The following is a 22,444-nucleotide window of genomic DNA, read 5'->3' as shown; positions in this document are numbered from 1 at the left end:
TGAAAACAACTATTGCCTCTGCACTGATCAGAGTAATACACTTAAAAATCATGTTCTTAGTCTTCCCAATGCCTCTAGTTCTATCAGTATTTTTATTACTTAATTTGTGCTGCTATTTTAGCAACTGACCTTGAAGGTCTTAGACTTCCTAACCATCAACGGCCTTTCACCATCCCTTTAATTTTAGCTATCTACTTGGGCAACCGCTGTGTGCACCTTGTCACTCAGAATTCTTCCACCTCTGAAAACTTAATTTTCCATATTTTACTTCCTGGTTATAAACTTCTAACTTTACCCTGATCTTTAATCTCACCAAACATCTGTGATTACTTTAATTTATTCCATTCTTTACACTTTATCTTTACTTTACATCCATCTAGCCTATACTTCTTAGACCATTGCATCAACCACTCATTTGCCAAAATTCTCAGTTCCTTTCATCTATTGTTCTTCTATTACACGTGCCATATTAAACTCCAAATCCAAATCCAAATCAACTTAACTGTTTGACTTCCATGTTTTCTAATATTACAAACCTCTTAGATTGATGGTACTCATTTATAGCATCAATTAGACACAAAGCTTCGAAGTATTCTTTATCTGTCTTCCTTCCAATTCCCCACAAAATTAAGACCTCATCTCTTTTAAAAAATATGTATATTTTTATTGATTTCAGAGAGGAAGGGAGAGCCAGAGAGAGATAGAAACACCAATGATGAGAGGGAATTATTGATTGGCTGTTTCTTGCACTCCCCATGTGCCCTTGGCTGGAATTGAACTGGGGACCCTTTAGTCTGCAAGCTGATGCTCTATCCACTGAGCCAAACCAGCTAGGGCAAGACTTCATCTCTTAAATCTTCTATCCATGCCTGCCTTCTCATTCTTTTAGGAGAGAACTAAGCTCTTATTTTATTAAGAAAATGAAATTCATTCTATCAAAACCCCCTCCATTTTCTGTCACCCTACTAAAAACTTAACTACATGAGCATATATTCTTTACTACTTGCTTTTTGATTTAGTAGAATAATTTACCTACCTCCTCCTCATTTCCACCATACTAATTTCCCCACCTCTACTCTGGATTAAATCTTTCATTGCCTCTCAAGACACCGTTATTCATCAGTTATCCCTTTTGTCTCCCCTACATTCAATCACTTTCTTTCTACTGGCATCTTTCTATTAGGACTCCAAATTGTTCTTATATTTAAATTAAAAGTTTATCCTATATTTAAACAAAAATTAAACTCTCACACAATCTCCTGCTCCCTTTCACCTATCATTTTCTTCTTTTCTTCCAACTAGATTCATTAAAATAGTTGTCCACTCACATTGTCTTCACTTAATCAATCCCTTCCTGTTCACTCCTTAATCCATGACCTTCTTGCACCAAACAGCTCTTGCTCCTTGCTTCCCTGTCTCTAAATTCAAATTAAGCTTTTATTCATTATCTAACTGTCCTGTCTGTAACACTGTAGACTACTGTAAACCACTCCCACCTATACAATACTCAACCTTATGTTCTGTGGCACTAACTCTCCTGCTTTCTTTCTACCTCTAGCTTTCATTTCTTGATGAAATCTTAATCTTTGTGTCACTAATTTTGGAGGTTCTTGAGATTCTCTCTTGGGCCCTCTTCTTTTCTTACTTAATATATTATTACTGGGCAGTCTCAATAACTATCGTGGTTTCAAATTGTTGAAGAGTTAGAGAAGCAGCAAAGATGAATTTGAATTCCAGACAGAAGGATGCCATTCAGAGCTCAGTGATGATGCCGGGTAGTGACATCTCTGAAAAATTTTTCAGACTCTGGGTCCAGACTTGGGGTTATGCGTGGAGTGGCATATTCAAAAGCACTCTCCTCAAGTAAAGAGAAATTAGTGAGGCTTATGTTACTTCTGAAAGGCTGAAATGATATATTAGAAACTTAGAAAATCCAAAAGTGTGGCTTGTTTTTCTCACAAGACATTTACTTAGTTCTAGGAATGGCATACAAGTGATTAAAGATGGTCACAATTTATTATCTATTGCTCCAATTAAGAATTGGGATCTATATCCATACCCTTGAATCTGAGCAAGCTAAGTGACTGCTTTGGCAAATAAAACCTACAGTAGTAATGCTATAACAAATCTAAGCCCAGGCTTTAAGAGATTTGCAACTTCCATTTCATACCTTAGAACCCAGACTTTATGCTATAGGAATATCCAAACAGCTCCATGGAGAAGCCCATGTGTAGAGGAATCTCAGCCAATAGCCCCAACTAAGCTCTCAGTCAATAGATGGTGCCAACTTGCCAGACATGTTAGTAAACCTTTATGGAACCTGATCCTCCCAAACTCAGTTAAGGCAGTCCTGCTGATGCCCCATGGAACAAAGATGAAGCATTCCTATCAAGCCCTACCCAAAATGTAGATTCATTATAAAAGTAAATGTTGCTGTTTTAAATAGCTAACTTTTGGGGTTACTTGTTAGGAAGCAATGGATAACTGGAATAGCATAGAAAGCTTGGAACCAGTGCCAGATGCTTTTCAAAAACTCAGTAAAACCTTTCATAATTTCAGGAGGCTTAGGGGACAAAGTTCCTCTAGAGGGAGGTGGCCTGCCCCAAATACACAGTTATCTTCTCCTCAAGTAATTTGCTGGTATAGTAAATTTTAGAGTTCCTGGGGAGAGCTGGAGGGGAATTAAGACATTGGAGAGTGAAGCAAGAGAAAAAAGAGCTAAGTCCAAAACTTCTGAAATGCAGAATTGAATTTCCTTCAGTCTTTCAGGGTTGAGACAGAAACCTGTCAGGCTTTAAAAAACAAAACAAAACAAACAAAACACACACACACACACCAAAAAAAATATAGGTCCACGTACCTCTTCCTCCTCAAAAGAATACTTGGATAAAAGATTAAGTTAGTCATACTAAAACTACTAACCAAACTACTAACCATCCTTGTGTGAGTTCACTGTATGACAGGATCAAGATGATTACCCCTTCACTTTATCTACCTAACAGAACAACTGGAGGAAACACTTACTGGAGAAAGATCTCATCTGGACATTTTTTGACTTTTTTATAGATACTGCCCAGTATATTATCAAACTTACTAAACTACTGAGGATATAAGAATAAGTGACCTATACTCAAGAGAAAATAAGAAGCAATAGGAGACCCATAGAAAACCAGGCATGGACATAGAGATAGAGCTTTCAATAATTATGATTAATATGTTAAGGAAAATATAGTGAAACATAGGCACTCCATCTTATTCCCTAACCTCTATGTTGTAAAAACTGCTGTTTGATATTTTCCACTAAGCATAGATTGTCCTTTGTTCTGTAAATTAACTCTGTTATTCTTGGCTTCTGTAAACAAGCTTGTGCGAATAATAGGGAAAATAAGCTCAATTATCTGGCCCTGCAAACCACTCTGCTGACATAAGAGTCGGTCTGGTCCATCCTTGGTTACTCCCATGCCAGGTGTCTTTTAGTTATCTGAATTGTGCAAGCTCAAGGCTATAAGCTTCCTTCAAGATACCTGCTAAGCACACATAAGGCTCTTTGAAAAGCCTGCAAAAGGTGCGGAAACCCCATATTTAGGAGACAAAGGGACTGGGGGTGGGGGCGGGTAATAAAGGGACAGCTTCCTCCATATTCTTTGCTCAGACTTTGAGAGGCAACTCCTCTGAGACTGCTGCGTAATAAAGACTCCAAATTTGGCTTACTAAGGCGTCTTCTGTTCAGCTGCTGATTTCCAATATGACATTTGGAGGCCCCAGCAAGGTTGTGCCTACTGGCACTTGGTCTCAGATGCCAAGGATGAACGGCCTCCCCCCGCCTGGGTGCCAAGCCCTGAGGATCTCTAGGGGAGGCACCACCTGAAGACGTTCCAGGGAGCGTCCCAGAAATGTTTCTCGGTGGTCTTGACAGCTGGACGGGAGACAGCTGACATGCCCCTGCATCCTTTCAGAGTCACCAGAGACACCTCTGGAGGTAAGTGAATTCAATTAAGTGAGTTCAAGTTCACTTTCCTGATTGCTTGCTTGCGACCGGTCATTTGATTACCAAGAGAAGGACTGGATGCAGTCGTAACTTCTCCAGTAGATTCTCACTGAGATGTTGGTCAAGAATTTTGTTCTTGGGGCATGGGGGGAGGGCCCCCACGTCTGTTAGGGGAGTTAGGCAGGAATTCGGTTAACTGTTTAAAGTCCAAGTGAATGCCTGCGTAAAGATCAGTCTGAATTCAGGCCTTCCTTTAGGGGCAAAAGAAGTAGCTGATCACTACTTAGACAAATTATTTGCCTCAGTTCACTTGGACTGACTGGTGTGTGAATGTGAGTGTGAAAGCCTGCATGAAGCAAAAGCTACCTTGTGTTGTCCTGTGTCTCTGTTAACTGGGAGTATTGTGCAGTCTGGCTGCAAACATGGGAAGTAGTTCCCTTAAACCTGCTGTGTTAGAATGTGTGCTAGAAGAACCCAGACCGCTGCCTGCAATGCAGATATCTCTCCTGAAATCAAGGGCCCCAGCTTATGGCCAAGGATGGGAAACATGAGAGTATTTGTTAATGTTTTGTCTCTTTATTGTTTAATTTGTTTAAAGATAGGGCAAGTCCCGCTTTAGGGGAAGCCCAGTTATGTATAGTGGGGCTGAACCATAAAAGAAATTGCAGGATGTCATCCCAGCAGTTGCCAAGAATTCTTATTCTTGGGGATCATCCTCACTGTTTCTTTTAGAGTATTAGCTTGCCAGAAACTCTTAGCTAGGGAGATTTCTGTCTGTAAAGTAGGGACTTTAATTTACTCTTCCCTGATTTATAATTTTCTGTACAAGGTTAAAAATGTTGAGATTATAAAGTTATAACCCAGAGAAGTTTAAAACATAGGCCGGCTAGTTCCAAGACTGCTTGTGGGGAAAAGCGAAAGAAAAAAGGGGTCATTTTACTCTTAAGCAAAGAAGCCGGAGGTTTCTGGCTCCGAGACTGGCAGGGCAGGGTCACTGGGTACTTCTTGGGCTACATTGAAATGTTCAGCAAAGGAACTTTAGGATATAGTATTTTGTTGGCTAGATTAAAAAGGGTTAATTCTATGGGCAGGAAAGAAAAGGCCAGTACAAGCTACTAAAGATATAGTAGAAAGAAAGAATATTAGAGTAGAAATACTTAATAGAAGGTCTGAGGCATGGTTATGCATTTTGAAGGATATAGAAAGAAGGTTTAAAGGCTAATTTGAAAGTGTAAAATTTATAAAGGTTATGTATGTAATAAGAAGGAAAAGAGAAATATTAAAAGGAAATTAATTAAATAATACAGGCCAGTGGGCCAGAACAGGTAGAGTAGGGAAACTGAGATATTTGGACAGCGGTTTACAACCGTCTGAAGGACATAACCTATTTCTTCCCCTCTTTGCTCACCCCTGATGTCTTCTGTGCCTAGATTACTGAGATTTTCCATCTAGGTTCCCTCTAGGACTTCAGTCAACTGGAAATTTCTCTGCACACCTTTGTCCTTCTCTACCTTCTTTTTCTGTCCGACTAAAGTCATTTCTCTCCACAGGTCACTCCCCAGCCTCCAAGAGGGAAGGCTTCTACTGCCTTTGGTTTTCTCTGAAGATCCTGCTTTTTCTCTCCTCTCAGTGGGAATTATTTCCCTCTGCTTCACAATGAGGAGGAGGGGGTGGGGGTGGAGTGAGGGTGGGGGGAGATCCAGCATGCCTAAGATGCCGTTAGGATGTATGCTGAGGCATTTCCAGGAAGGTTTCTCAGATTATGTATATGGCATAAAGTTCTCAAAGGGAAGGTTAAGAACTTTATGTGAGTTAAAGTGGCCCACATTTGGGTGGGCTGGCTGGACACAGGATCTTTTGACCCCTTTATCACCAAAGCTGTCTAGAACGTGGTGGTAGGGGATCCAGGGCACCCAGATCAATTTACCTACATAGATCCATGGTTGGACTTAGTTCAAACTCCCCCACTGTGGTTAAAGAATTGTGCTCTGTAGATTGGGGTCCGAGTATTAGTAGCTGGCCCCAAGGGGAGCTCCAAAAAAGGAAGTGCCAGAGGAGGGGGGACGCAGTCCAAGCCCCTAGTTCTCCCTCCAACTCCAGAGGAGGCAGACCTTCCTTTACCTTATAATCCCAGGGTTCTGCCGCCTCCACCTTCACCACAACTTCCCTAATCACAGAGGGAGGGGAATCCCCAGGCTCCAGCACAGGGGGAATGGTCTCTTTCATTCTTACCTCCCGCCACTTGGAGCCCCACCCAGGCAAGGGAGGGCAGCGCCAGAGACCCTCCGCCCAAGGGATCTCTCCTACTCTTAAGGGAGGCACAGCCTATGGAGGGGAATTTAAGAGGGCAACCCTTCTTAGTTTATGTCCCTTTTCTCCATGAGAGACCTCTATAATTGGAAGACCCAAACCCCGCCCCCCTTTTTTTCTGAGAAACCTCAAGCCCTAATTGGCCTCCTAGAATCTGTCTTTCATACCCATTGGTCAACCTTGGATGACTGCCAGCAGCTCTTCATCACTCTCTTCACTTCAGAAGAGAGAGTCAGAATTTGGCTTGAAGCCAAGAAGGCTGCCCTAGGGCCAGGGGGAGGTTCACTAGTGGAGAATCAGGATCGGGTAGAGGAAATTTTCCCGTCCCTCGCCACGCTGGGACCCCAACTCAGCGGGAAGGAGGGTTTCCTTCGACACTTTTCACCAAGTTCTCCTATTAGGCATAAAGGCAGCAGCCCAGAAGCCTACAAATTTATCAAACATTACCGAGGTCACACAGGGACCCCAGGAATCGCCCGTGGCTTTTCTGGAGCGCCTCTGTGAAGCTTACAGAGTTTACACTCCCATTGACCTAGACACTCCAGAAAACCAAAGGGCACTCACTTTAGCCTTTGTAACCCAGTCCACTTCAGACACAAGGAAGAAGCTTCAAAAACTAGAGGGATTCCAGGGCATGAATTGGTCTCAATTAATTGAAGTAGCCCAAAAAGTATTCAACAACAGAGACTCCCCAGGGGAGAAACAGGACAAGAGACTGGCAAGGGCAGTTGTATCAGCTCCAAAAGAAACAAACCCTCAAAGGAAAAAGGGTTCAGAAAAAGACCAACAGTAGGGAAGTAGACCCCCTTAATGAAAAACCAGTGTGCCTATTGTAAAAAAAGAAGGACAATGGAAGAAAGACTGCCCCGACCAACCTGATGGGAAAAGGAAAAGGCAGTATCAGGCCCCAAGGGTCCTGAATCTAGAGGAGGATTGACAAGGCTGGGGCTTCATTCCACTCAGCCCCCAGGAGCACAGGGTAACATTATAGATAGGGGGAAAGCCTGTTAGCTTCCTAATAGATACTGGTGCTACTTAATCTGTCCTGACTGAGCCGATGGGACCAATAACCACCAAGAAAATTTCCATTCAGGGGCCCACGGGAAAGTCAACTCTCTGCCCATGGACTTCAAAAAGGACAATAGATCTTGGGAAAAGCACTGTAATCCATTTTTTCCTAGTCATCCCGGAGTGTCCCTACCCCCTATTAGGACGAGACCTCCTACAGAAGCTACAAGCCACCATCTCGTTTGAAGGGGACAAAGTCCACCTTACCATGGACCCTCCAGCTCAAGGTTCCTTTACCACCAGAATCCTACTCATCTGCCCTGTGTCGGAGGAGTATCTTTTACAGGAATAACTGCCTCCAGAAGCTTCACCCATGAGTGAGCCCTCTGCATATCTGAAAAGACTTCAGCGGCTTTTCTCCACAGTATGGGCAGAGAGAAACCCTCCAGGACTGGAAAGTCACCAAAACCCGGTTGTAGTCCAACTAGTGGCCACCACAACACCGGCTTGGTTCCAGGCTCTTCTACCCAACCAGCCCCACATCAGGCGCCACAAGATTGTTGCCATCAACCCTGCCAGCCTCCTCTTGGACGATGACTCTGAAGAACCTCTATATGACTGTTTAGAGGTCGTCAACTTCATACAGTCAGCCCTCACAGACCTCACTGACACCCAGCTGGCATCGCCGGACGAGGTACTGTTCACGGACAGGAGTAGTTTTGTTCAGGAAGGAATCAGGTATGCGGGGGCGGTGGTGGTTACTTTAGACTGAACCATCTGGTCTCAGGCACTCACTCACGGGATGTCGGCCCAAAAGGCCAAGTTAATTGCCCTTATTCAGGCTCTCCAGTCGGCAACAGGAAAATCAGTAACGATTTATACTGATAGTAGGTATGTGTTTGCAATAGCTCACGTACACCGTGCTATTTACAAAGAAAGGGGACTTTTAACTTCAGCCAGGAAGAACATCAAAAATAAGGAAGAGATTCTGGCTCTACTAGAAGCCATCTAGCTACCCAAGCCAGTGGCATTGGTCCACTGTAAGGGGCACCAGAAAGGGGATTCCCTAGAAGCAAGAGGGAACCAGGCTGTAGATGAAGTGGCCCAAGAGGCTGCCCTAAAACCAGTGGGGCCCCTAAAGATTCTAGTGACTCTTCCAGACCCTGACCTACCCACTTCACCAGCCTACACAGAAAAGGAGGAGAAACTAGCCACACAGAGTCAGGCCTCCAGAAACCCAGAAGGATGGTGGACCTTACCGGTTGGCCGACTTTTGGTTCCTGAGGCTCTAGGTAGGACAATAGTTAACCAATTACACCAGTCCACCCACCTAAGTCATACCAAGTTTACAGAACTCCTAAGAGATAGATACTATATGCCCAACCTAGATAGTATAATAGGCAGCATTATTTCTCAATGCATCACTTGTGCTTAAGTGAATTCCAAACAGGGTAAAAGACCCCCAACAGGAATCTGGGCTTGGGAAATTCCATGGGGGAAGACTGGAAAATAGACTTCTCAGAAGTCAGGCCTGCGGCAGCAGGGTATGAATATCTCTTAGTTTTCATAGACACCTTCTCAGGATGGGTTGCAGCTTATCCAACTAGAACAGAAACTGCCACCATTGTAGCTAAAAAGTTATTCCAGAAAGTAGTCCCTAGATTTGGCTTACCTATAACTTTAGAATCAGGCAATGGACCTACTTTTATAGCCAAAATTTCACAGCACATAGCAAAGACATTGAATATTAATTGGAAAATACATTGCACCTATGGAACCCAGAGCTCGAGGCAGGTGGAACACATGAATAGGACCTTAAAAGAGGTCCTCACCAAATTTACCTCAGAAACCAGTGAAAATTACTCCCCTTTGCCCTACTCAAGGCAAGGTGCACTCCATACCAAGTGGGGTTCTCTCCATATGAAATTATGTTTCGGAGACCCCCTCCAATAGTCCCAAAACTTTGAGAAGAAATAAAAGCTGAAATCCATAACCACTCTTTACTCAACTTCTTACAGGCTTTACAGTCCACCAAGAAAGCAGTACAGAAGCACGTCCAAGACACTCTGCCTGTACCAACTTCTGATCTGGTCCATCCCTTCCAACCTGGTAACTCTGGATAAAGAAATTTACCACCCAAGGACTGACTCCTACCTGAAAAGGACCACACACCATCATCTTGACTATCCCCACGACAGTCAGGGTCGGCGGGATCCTGATGTGCCTTCATCACACCTGGCTTAAGGCAGCACAGGCAGAATAGAGAGTCCAGGACCTTTCAGACCCTCTAAAAATAAAACACTCACATGTATTGCGATTTTAATTCTCTTTATAGGACTAGCAGGAGGAAATTTCTTAGCTGAATGGGTTAACAATCCCCATAGGCTGTCTCAGAAATAGATTTAGGAATTTAAAAATAGTATTACTAAAGAAATTCTTACCAATGTAACTAAACCAGACTGGGGGTGGCGTATATTCCACAAGAGTCAATGATTTGACTCATATACATGAAACCAATGGGGAATGAAGCATAGGTACTCCCTCTCGTTCCCTAACCTCTATGTTGTAAAAACTGCTGTTTGATATTTCCACTAAGCGTAGATGGTCTTTTGTTCTGCAAATTAACTCTGCTATTCTTGGCTTCTGTAAACATGCTTGCTTGAATAATAGGTAAAATAAGCTCAATTATCTGGCCTTGCAAACCATTCTGCTGACATAAGAATCAGTCTGGTCCATCCCTGGTTACTCCCATGCCAGGTGTCTTTTAGTTATCTGAATTGTGCAAGCTCAAGGCTACAAGCTTCCTGCAAGATATTTTCTAAGCACACATAGGACTCCTTGAAAAGCCTGCAAAAGATCTGGAAACCCCATATTTAGGAGACAAAGTGACTGGGGGGGTATAAAGGGAAAGCTTCCTCCATATTGCTTTGCTCAGACTTTGAGAGGCAACTCCTCTGAGACTGCTGGCGTAATAAAGACTCCAAATTTGGCTTACTAAGGCATCTTCTGTTCAGCTCACTGATTTCCAATATAACAATAGGAAAAGATGTACAAAACAGATAAAAATAAATAATTTCAACAGAGAATGGTAATCCTCAAATGGATGGTCTAGGATTGTAAATAGCAGTATTCAAAATTAAGATCCATTTAGATAGGTATAAAATAAGACCAGAAACAGCAAGAGATAAGATTAATGAACTCAGAGATGGATCAATAAGAAATAAAGTGTAGCACAGAGTCTGGGATATGGGGGAAGAATAGATAAAACATAAAATTCATAAGAGAAATGTGGGACTTATCAAAGGTCTACCATATGTGAATGGAATTTCAGGAGAATATAAAAAAACAGGTTCAAAGAAATATTTGAAGTGATAATTACTGAGGTTTCCAAAATGACTGAAAACACAAACCAATAGATTCACAAAACTCAGTGGGCCCTAAATAAAATAAATACAAAGAAATTACTCTTACCCACTTCACAATCAAACTTCTAAAATCTCCCACAAAAAATAATTATTTATTATAGCCTGAGTAAAAAGATATTACATCCAAATGAAGGATAATAAAATTGATGGCTGACATTTCAATGAATTATAGAATCCACAAGACAATGGAATGACACCTTTAAAGAACTAAAGTTGAAATTCTATAAGAAAATGGAAGTAAAATGGAGATAAAAAATGAAGGCAAAAGCAAAGACATTTTCAGACAAGCAAAAGTTGATAAAAATATTCTTTAGACAAATGGACTATAAGAAATATTTTTAAAAACTTATATAAGCTGAAGGAAAATGATGACAGCACATATCTGGAGGAAGGATAAAGAACACTAAAATATCTAAAAATAGGAATAAATATAAAATAATCTTGGTATTTTAGCAAAATTAAGAATAATACCTGTGGACTAATTAGATATGTAGAAGTAAATAGACATAAACTGTTGTGCAGTTCTTGCATTGATTCAGAAGTTATAAAAATACCAGTTTAAGGTGAACTGGAATAAATCAAGTCTGCAGATTATATAACAATGTAAAAGTAAGCAGTTAAAAAGAAGAAAACATTAAATATATTTTGAATTAATCCAAAAGAATGAAAGAAGAGAACAATAATGGAATAAAAAAAAAAACAGAAAGTAAAAAATGTGAAGAAATAGAATTGAGTCACCTTCAGAAAATTCACACGTAAACTATTAAATCAAACTATTTAAGTCAGTCATCAAACACCTGTCAGAGAAATGTGAAAACTGACAGCTGATCATCTGAATTTACAGGGCAGGTACCAATAAATGCAACGTGCACTTATTTCTGTTGCACCTCAGTTAGTTGTGTGCATACCACCCAGCCATACACATTTAGACCTCCCAGACTGTAATAGGCTGCCTGAAATTAGATGTCCTCTAGCATAATTCAAAAATCCCATTCTGCAGCTCTTGCCCTATATATATTTGCTCCCAAGGCTGGTGCTCGCTCTCTCTTCTCCTCAGATAGTCTTCATAGATTCCTTTTCCTGATGGGCCTAATCCCTTACCCAAGGACTGTTCCTTGCTTTACATATATCAGACTGAATAACAAATATTGAAATTACTGTGACCGCTGTTTTGTGTATGGTAAGTATTGACATTCAACAACTGAAAAAGGGGTGGGAGAGAATGCCCAGCAAGCAGTCAGAGTGGCATCATAACACAAATAAAAAGAAATAAACAGCCCTAACTGGTTTGGCTCAGTGGATAGAGCATTGGCCTGCAGACTCAAGAGTCCCAGGTTCGATTCTGGTCAAGGGCATTTACCTTGGTTGCAGGCACATACCCAGTGGGGAGTGTACAGAAGGCAGCTGATCGATGTCTCCCTCTCATCGATGTTTCTAACTATCCCTCTCCCTTCCTCTCTGTAAAAAAATCAATAAAATATATTAAAAAAATAAACAGCATAGTAGACTTAAATCCAATTATATAAGTAATTACACTAAAGTGAAGATTATCAGACAGAATAATAAAAACAATTACAAGCTCTTATTACAACAATCCTAATATATAAAAACCCAGGGTCTGTAACGACCAACTGAAGGTTCTACTGAACACCGGAAGTCAGTCCTGCAGTCAGTACTGGGTTGCTGTGGCAACCCAGCACTGACTGCCATCGGTGCGGGTGCAGCAACCAGCACTGACTGATGAGGAGGCTGTGAATCAGGCCCAGAGAGAGGGCCAGAGAGAGAGGCAGGGTCTGATCCGCAGCCTCCGTGGCAGCTGTTGATCAGCTGTTGCCTCTTTCTTTCTCTATGGGCTTTGCCAGCAGCCACACCTCTGTTTCTCTCCGGGCCTCTGTGGGGGCTGCTGATCAGCCTCGTCTCTCTGATCAGGCCCAGAGATAGGCCCGGAGATGCTGACTGGCATAGAAACTGACCAATCAGAACCAAATCTGAGTGAACTGTGAAGAGCCAAAGGCTGCCTAGGAAGTGCAGCTTTTGATGCTGACTGGCATAGAAACCGACCAATCAGAACCAAATCTGGGTGAACTGTGAGGAGCCATTGACTGCTTAGGAGGCAGGACTTTTGAAGCTGACTGGCATAGAAGCCTACGAATCAGAACCAAATTGGCCAGCAGGGAGGGCAGATGGGGACGAGATCAGGCCTGCAGGGGAGGGCAGTTGGGGGCGAGATCAGGCTGGCAGGGAAGGGCAGTTGGGGATGAGATCAGGTTGGCAAGGGAGGGCTGTTGGGGGCTAGATGATGCTGGCAGGGGAGGGCAGTTGGGGCAACCAGGTCGGCATGGGCAGGCAGTTGGGGGTGAGATCAGGCCAGCAGAGGAGGGCAGTTGGGGGAGAGATCAGGCCGGCAGGGAAGGGCAGTTAGGGGCGATCAGGCAGGCAGGCAGAGTGATTATGGGCCATCAGGCAGACAAGCAGAGGGGTTAGGGGCAATCAGGCAGACAGGCAGAGGCAGTTAGGGGTGATCAGGCAGGCAGGTGAGCGAATAGGAACCAGTGGTGCCAGATTGCGAGAGGGATGTCCGACTGCTGGTTTAGGCCCGATCCCTGTGGGATCAGCAGTCAGACATCCCTCAAAGGGTCTCCAATTGGAGAGGGTGCAGGCTGGGCTGAGGGAACCCCCACTAGTTTAAATGTAAGGGTATAGAAAGTTTAAGTTGAAAAGGATAGAAAAAATATGTATCATATAGATACCAACCAAAAGAAAATTTATGTATCTGTATTGATATCATATAAAGAAGGAATATGACAAGATATTTTATTAGAAGTGATTATTATGAAGTCAGTTAAAAAGGAATACATAACAATTGGGGAAATTTTTGTTTGCCCTAATTACAAAACTCAAAACATATAAAGCAAATACTAATAGAATTAAGAAAAATTATACACGTTCTCAATCATAGTTGAAGTGTTTTAGCACTCTTCTTTCTGTAACTGATAGAAAGTAAACACAAATATCACTAAGGATATAGTAAGATCTGAACAACATGACTAATTCAGATATATAAAACAAATAAAGGTCACGTGCAAAAACTGCAAAATCACATTCTTTTTAAATTTGCATGAAACACTGACCAGAGCAGACTGTATACTGGCCATAAAATTTTTCAAAATATAAAAGAATTAAAATATATAGAATATAGTTTTGGACCACATAGAAATTGATTTAAAAGAAATAACAGAAGGATAATTAGAAAATCACCAAGTGTTTAGAAATTAAGAAATGCATTTCTAAATAACTCATGGGCAATGAAGAACTCAGAGTGAAAGTTAAAAAATATTTTGAACTGAATGATAATAAAAATATAAAAACTTGTAGGATGCAGTTAAAGTAGCACTCAGAAAAAAAATTCTGATTCTAAATTCACATGTTAGAAATTCACATGTAGAAACCTAAGTTTCTACACCAACAAACTAGAAAAAAGGTTTATATTATATCCAAAGAACATAGCACAGTTAAGAGCAGATAAAAAAAAATCTTTATTGTTAAAAGTCTTACAGTTGACCCCTTTGTTTGTGCATTTTTTTTCCCATTGACTCCCTCCACTCAATACCCACCCCTTCCAGGCCTCCATGACTCTATTGTCTGGGTCCATGGGTTATGCATATAAGTTTATATGTTCCCCATTTAATCACTCCCTTCTCACCACTTCCCCAAAAAGCTGTGGTACATTTACACAATGGAATACTACACAGCTATAAAAAAGAAAGAACTCTTGTCATTTACAACAGCATGGAAGGTCCTGGAGAGTATTATTCTAAGTGAAATAACTCAGTCAGAGAAAGATAAGAGCAGAATTTTTAAAACACACTTCTTTGAAAAAGATTAATAAAATTGATAAACCACTGGGAAGACTGATTTAGAAAAGTGTGAACAGAACACACAAATTAATAATATTAGGACTGACCAGAGGAATAAGAATACATGTTCTATTGACAGTTTAATATGGGAATAGTATAAACAATTTTTATATTAAAATTTTGATAAAATGCACAAATTCCTAAGAGAACATAAATTATTAAAAGTGACTCAAAAAGAGAATTTAAAAACTGAATAGAATATCTTTGGATAGAATATCTTTAAATCTGTAATTTTAAACCTTCCCACAATGAACACTCCATGCCCAGTTTGTTTTACTGATACTTTTTTTTTTCAAATACTAATGAAACAAATAATACAAAATTTAAACAAACACTTCCAGAGATTAGAAAAGAATAAATACTTATCAACATTTTTAATAGATCATTATAACCTTGATATTAAAATCAAACAAGGAAATTGCAATATAAATCAATAGGCCTATATAGAAAAAAAGGAAGATATAAGGGAAGGTGGGACAGGGAGGGAAACTGAGAAAAGCAGAAAGGAAGAAAATAATAAACCAATATCTCTCATGAATATAGATGCAAAACTCCCAAATAAAACAATAGCACATAGAATAAAGCAATCTATGATATATATTACAGGGTTTTTTTGTTTTTTTTTTGAGGAATGCACAGTTGGTTTACTGTTAGAAAATAAAACAACACCATTTATTATATCAGTAGTATAAACAAATAAAACCACATAGACATAATGCTTGGTGGCACATGTAACATCCAACTGTGAAAAGGAAAAGCCACAGGGCTGCTGGCTGCCAGGGAGTCTGGACCTGAGACTCCAGCTGCAAAAGGGAAAAGCAAAGCAGCATGCTGCCTGTGGGAGAGAAAGCCACAGTTTCATTGTTTCTTTTTTATTTCTATATCACCTAGGGTATTTTTTTTTTTTCCTTGCCCGCCCTCTGGCTGTTGGGGGTAACTAGCTCCTCTCTGGAGAAATGGCTGTTTTGGTTTGGAAGCTTATGAACAATCCAATGCAGGACTCCTGGCTAATGCTTTTCTACATCTCCCCACCCTGTTTCCCTCCTTCGCCTCTCCTCAGGCATCTCAAGTCCATGCCTCCCTCTCTGGTGAGTAGTAGCAAATGAAAACTCCTGTGCTCTGGGTTTAGAGATTAAAAAACACACACAATGAAACTGACCCCTCCTGCTTGGGGCCAAGGCCTATGAAGACAGACACAAGTGATAGATTGGTAGACAAAAAGAAGGCTAAAGGAGTTTATTACCACCAAACCAGCAATGCAAGAAATCCTAAAGGGACTATTGTAAGAGGAAGAAATAAAGAGATAGAGGAACACAAGCATCTATATATATTTATAAAAGCCTAATATACTAAGTGTCTGACCAAGTGGTTGACTGACTGGTCTCTATGACATGCACTGACCACCAGGGGGCAGATTCTCTGACCGATAGGTTAGCTTGCTGCTGGGGTCTGGCCAATCAGAACTGGGCAAGACAGGGCTGGACATGCCCTGGAGCCTTCCCACAGTTCCTCCCTGGCCACCAGCCCCGATTGGCCCCAATCAGCCCTGATCAGGACTGGGCGAGACAGCCCTGATTAGCCCCGATCGCTGGCCAGGCAGAGGGACCCCACTTGTGCACAAATTTGTGCACCAGGCCTCTAGTAAAGAATAAAAATGGCAAGGAGATTAAAAATGGCAGCAGAGTAAGTGGATGCTACACAGACACACTCCCAGGAACAAACTAGAATTACAACTAAAATAAAGAAAAATTTCCCGAATTATCACTGGAAGACTCACTGGAGAGAACCCTAATCACTGAGGACCAAAAGTAGAGACCACATAGAGACTGGTAGGTGGGTCGGAGGCATGAGAGGGATGGCTTGGCTCCCACAGACAGCAGCTGAAGTTCCTGAGAGAAATCTCAGCTGTGGGGGGTTTCCACGGACAATTCTGGGGTCTAATCTCCAAGCTGGGCCCTCTAGCAGAGAGCACAAGAACTGACAAGGGTACCCACATAACAGTTGGCTGTGAGAAGCAGTAGGGTTGCTGTTGGCCAGGGAGAGACAGCTGGAAATTCAGGCACCCTCTTAAAAGGCCAATGCACAAATTCCCTGTGGGGTCACCCACCTTGTGCTCTGGCAGTGGGAAGGCAAAGTGGACTGGAGCTGTGTGAGCAGAAGCCAGGATCAGGGGCTCTGGGATTAGAGCTCAGTAGGCAGACACCATGGTTTCCTGTGCTTGGTCACTTCTTCACACAGCAGGGAAATGTCTTTCCCACACAGACATTTGCTATATAGACAACCATGCCTGGGAGAAAGATAGTTGACCCACCCTATTGAAAAACACCTTGCCCCACAGTGTGGAGTTCCTGAGGCCATCTAAGAGACTAAAAGTAACAATTAGCCTCCAGGCAGAAGCAACTGCCCCACGCTGTTGAAAATACTCTGGCCACACCTGAGGACAATTGCCTGAGGGCAATTCATGTTGTCATCCTATCAGTCTGTAGGCAGAGGTAGTTCTCTGGAGGCTTTTGAGCTGTTGCCTGATCTAATTAGTCAAAAACAGCATTTGATCCTGTCCTACACTAAAAATTGAGAGGTGTAGCAGATCTACCTAATACATAGTCACAAACACAAACAAGCAGCTGAAATGAGGAGACAAAGAAACAACTCCCAAATGAAGGAACTAGAGAATCTTCCAGAAGAAAAGATAAATGAAACAGAGATAAGAAATTTACCTGAAACAGAGTTCAGAGTAATGATGATAAAGATGCTCAATAGCACAAAAAAGATATAGTAACTATGAAAACATAAATAAAGAATGACATAACACAAATAAAGAACACACTGGAAGGAATTAACAGCAGATTAGGGGAAGATGAGGATCAAATCAGTGAATTAGAAGACAGGGTTGGAAAAAATCACTCAATCAGAGAACTAAAAAGAAAAACCAATTAAAAAGCAGGACAGTTTAAGAGAGCTGTGGGACAATGTGAAATGTAACAATATTAGAACTGCAGGTGTTCCAGAAAAGGCAGAAAGGGAGAAAGGACTAGAGAATGTGTTTGAAAAAATAATGGCAGAAATCTTACCCAACCCAGTAAAGGAAAAACTCACAAAAGTCCAGGAGGCTCAGAGAACCCCAAGCAAGAAGAACCAAAACAGGCCCATGCCCAGATACATCATAATCAAAATGCCAAAAATTAAAGACAAAAAGAGAATAATAAATGAAGCAAGAGAAAAGAAAACTGTTACCTACAAAAGTGCTCTAATAATGCTGACACCTGATTTCTCATCAGAAATCATAAGGCAATAAGGGAATGGCATGAAATACTCAAGGTAATAGAAAGCAAGGAGCTGAAACCAAGATTACTATATCCAGCAAGGCTATCATTCAAAATAAATAGTCAAATAAAGAACTTCCCAGACAAAGAAAGGCTAAAGGAGTACATCACCACCAAGCCAGCATTACAAAAAATGCTAATGGGACTACTGTAATGAGAAGAAAAAGAGAGAGAAACCTAGCCATACAGAATTAAAATGGCAATAAATAAGTACCTATCCTATATGATAAAAGGGTAATATGCAAATTGACCCTAATGGTGGAATGACCAGAACAACCGCTCAACCAGTCACTATGAGGTGCACTGACCACCTCTTGGTCCCTTTCCCCGGCTGGCAGGTTCCCATAGCCCGATTGTGAACAGGCAACCAGGGGTGGGTGGCGGGGGATGCCAGTGGTGCCAGTCCAAGGCCCCCGCCCTGCCAGTCACCCCCCACACAGAGGGTGACCCGCAGCATGGGTGGGGCCTACAAGTGGGTGGGAACAGCCAACCTCTCTGTTCCTCCCCCTGGCCAGCAGGCTCCAATCGCCAGATGGCAAATGGTGAACCAGGCATGGGTGGGTGCAAGGGGCGGGGCCAGCTGCCAGCAGCCAGAGAAGATGGCCCTGATTGAAGGCCAGGCCTAGGGACCATACTCACACACAAATTTTATGTACTGGGCCTCTAGTCAATAATAACCTTAAATGTAAATTGATTAAATGCGCCAATCAAAAGGCATAGGGTAGCTGAATGGACACAAAAACATGACCCAACTATATGCAGGCTATAAGACATCCACCTGAGAACAAAAGACACACACAGGATTAGAGTTAAAGGATGCAAAAAATTTTCCATGCAAATGGAAAAGAAAATAAAGCTGGAGTAGCAATACTCATATTTGACAAACTAGACTTCAAAATGAAGGCCATCACAGGAGTCAACAAAGGTCAGTACATAATACTGAAGGGATTGATCCAACAAGAGGATATAACCCTGGTAAACATATATGCACACAATACAGGAATGCCTAACTACATAAAAAGAACTTCTAGAGGATTTTAAGAGAGAAATCAACAACAATACAGTCATAGTAGGGAACTTTAACACCCCATTGACTTCACTGAATAGATCTGCCAGACAAAAACTTAACAAGGAAACAGTGACTCCAAAGGACACACTGGGTCAGATGGATTTAATTGACATTTATAGAACACTAGAGGTCTGATGCACAAAATTTGTGCAAGGGCCTTGGCCCCCGCTACCACGGCATCCACCTCTGACTTGGCCCCCACCCACCATGGCAGCCTGGGGCCTCTGCCTTGGTCCCTGACTGCTGCGTGCAGCCTGGCGATCAGTCGAGCCTTCAGTCATTGTGGATGTTACAATCCTGGCTCTTTATATATATAGATTTCACACCACAGCTGCAGAATATACATTCTTCTCAAGTGCAAATGGATCATTCACAAAGGTAGACCACATGTTAGGACACAAAACAAGTCTGTACAAGTTCAAGAAGACTGAAATCATATCAAGCATTTTCTCAGATCACAGTGGAATGAAATTAGAAATCAACTTCTGTAAAAACACCTCAAAATATTCAAACGCTTGGAGACTAAATAGCATGTTATTAAACAACTAGGGCCCAGTTCATGAATTCGTGCACCTTGAAATGAACTGTGGGCCACGAGGCTGTAGTAGGCACAGGGGTGGGTCTCGGCCCATCCTTCACACCCCTGCCCGTATCCTCCCACCATAGCCCCCTGTCTCCTGTCTGCCTGCAGCCCCACTCCTGCCGCCGCTATTCCCACATGCTGATGACACTGGCCCTGCTCGCACCCACTGAAGGTGCAGAGCAATTGGGGTTGGCACCAGCAGCAGGTAAGAGCAGGGCCAGCACCATCAGTGGGTGCAAGTGGCAGCTGCTGCCTCGATCATCCCTCAGGATCAGGGGGAGGTGGAGAAGCCCTCAGGGTCAATCTGGGCCAGCAGCCGCCGCTCTCACTCGCTGATGATGCAAAGTGATCAGGACCAGTGCTGGGCACTGGCTGCAGGTGTGAGCAGAGTTGGTGCTGGCAGTGGGTGAAACCAGTGGCTCTGGCACCGGCAGTGGGTTCGAGAGGTGACTGTGGGCTCTGATCTGCCCTCAGGAGCAGGGGGAGGTGGAGAAGCCCTTAGGGGTGATTGGGGCTGGCAGCCACCACTCACACCCACTGACGACGCCAAGCAATCAGGGCCACTGCCAGGTACCAGCAGCAGGTGCAAGCACAGGGCAGGACTGCAGCACATGGGAACAAAGAATTTTCAGTAACCACCAGAAGCTTGCCCCAATGACAGCGACTGGCACCCCACCTTGGTCTGGCACCCCCGCTCACCTGCTCCACCATCCTTCCATGGCCGACGCCTGCCATGTTCCACACACACCCCCTGTTGGTCAGTGCACATCATAGAGACCAGTTGTTCAGTTGTTTCGGTTGTTCTGCCTTTTGGTCTATTTGCATATTAGCCTTTTATTATATAAGATGAATTGGTTACCAATGAGAGCAAGAAATAAATAAAAAACTTACTGAAAAAAAAAGAAAATGAATATGCAACAACCACAAATCTCTGAGCTGCAGCAAAAGCAGCCTTGAGAGGGAAAGTCATAGCACTACAGGCCTACCTCAAGAATAAGAAAAATCAACAATAAACTACTTAACCCTACAACTTAAAGAACTAGAAAGAGATCAACAAGAAAAACCCAGAGTAAGTATGAAGAAGGAAACAAATACCATTAACGCAGAAATAAATAACATACAGACTAAAAATCAATGAAACAAAGAGCTAGTTCTTTGAAAGGTTAAAAAAATTGATGAACAGTTAGCCAAACTCATGAAAAAACAAAGAGAGAGGAACCAAATAAATAAAATGAGAAACAAAAGCAAAGAAGTAACCATTGATACCACAGAAATACAAAGGATTTTAAAGAAATAGTATGAACAACTATATGCCCACAAGCTGGACAATGTGGATGAAATGGACATATTCCTAGAAAAGTACAATCTCCCAAAACCGGATCAGGAAGAATCAGAAAACCTGAATAGGCCAATAACAACTAATGAAATACAAACAGTAATCAAAATACTCCCAGCAAACAAAATCCCAGGCCCAGATGGCTTCATAGGGGAGTTTTACCAAACATTCAAAGAAGAACTAACACCTGTCCTCCTCAAACTATTCCAAAAAAATCCAAAAGTAAGGAACACTTCCAAGGACTTTCTATGAGGCAAGCATTACCCTAATTCCAAAACCAGATAAAGACAAAACAAATAAAGAGAATTACAGGCCAATATCCCTGATGAACATAGATGCTAAAATCTTCAACAAAATATTAGCAAATCAGATCCAGCAATATATTAAAAAGATCATACAACATGACCAAGCTGGATTTATTCCAGGGATACAAGGCTGGTACAATATTTGCAAATCAATAAACATGATACATCATATAACCAATTGAAAGACAAAAATCACATGATCATATCAACAGATGCAGAAAAAATATTCAACAAAATCCAACCTCCATTTTTGATAAAAACTCTCAGCAAAGTGGAAATAGAGGGAGCATATAGCAACATAATAAAGTCCGTATATAACAAAACTACAATGCACACCATACTAATGGGCAAGATCTAAAACCATTTCCCCTAAGAACAGGAACAATACAGGGATGCCCACTTTCACCACTGTTATTCAACATAGTACTGGAAGTCCTATCCACAATGATCAGGCAAGAAGAAGAAATAAAAGGCATCCAAATTAGAAATGAGGAACTAAAACTGTAATTATTAGCTGATGACATAATATTGTACATAGAAAACCCTAAAGACTACACCAAAAAAAACACAAAACCAATAGATTTAATAAATGTATCTGGCAATGTAGTAGGATACAAAATCAACACACAAAAATTGATGGGAGGGTGCTAATGGGGAAATAAGGACACATATGTAACACCTTAATTAATAAAGAAATTTAAAAAAATCAATGGCTTTTTTATATACCAATAATAAATTCTCAGAAAGAGAAACTAAACAGGCAATCCCTTTTACTATGTAACAAATAATTAAGATACTTAGGAATAAACTTAGCCAAGGAGGCAAAAAAATCTGTAGTCAGAACAATACAGAATGGTGAAAGAAGAAGATATAAACAAGTGGAAGAATATAATGTGTTTATGGATTGATAGAATCAACATTATTAAAAGGTCCATGCTACCCAAGGCAATGTACAGATTCAATGCAATCCCTATTAAAATATCAATAGCATATTTCACAGATCTAGAACAAATACTCCAAAAATTTTAATAGAACCAAAAAAGACCCTGGATAGCCACAGCAATATTGAGAAAAAAGAACAAAGTTGGAGGAATCACAATACCAGATTTCAAGTTATACTACAAATCCACCATAATCAAAACAGTCTGCTACTGGCACAAGAACAGTCATATAGATCAAT

The sequence above is a fragment of the Plecotus auritus genome, assembly GCF_963455305.1.
Source record: "Plecotus auritus genome assembly, chromosome: 1".
Taxonomy (NCBI): Eukaryota; Metazoa; Chordata; class Mammalia; order Chiroptera; family Vespertilionidae; genus Plecotus; species Plecotus auritus.
Note: the sequence above shows the minus strand (reverse complement) of the source record.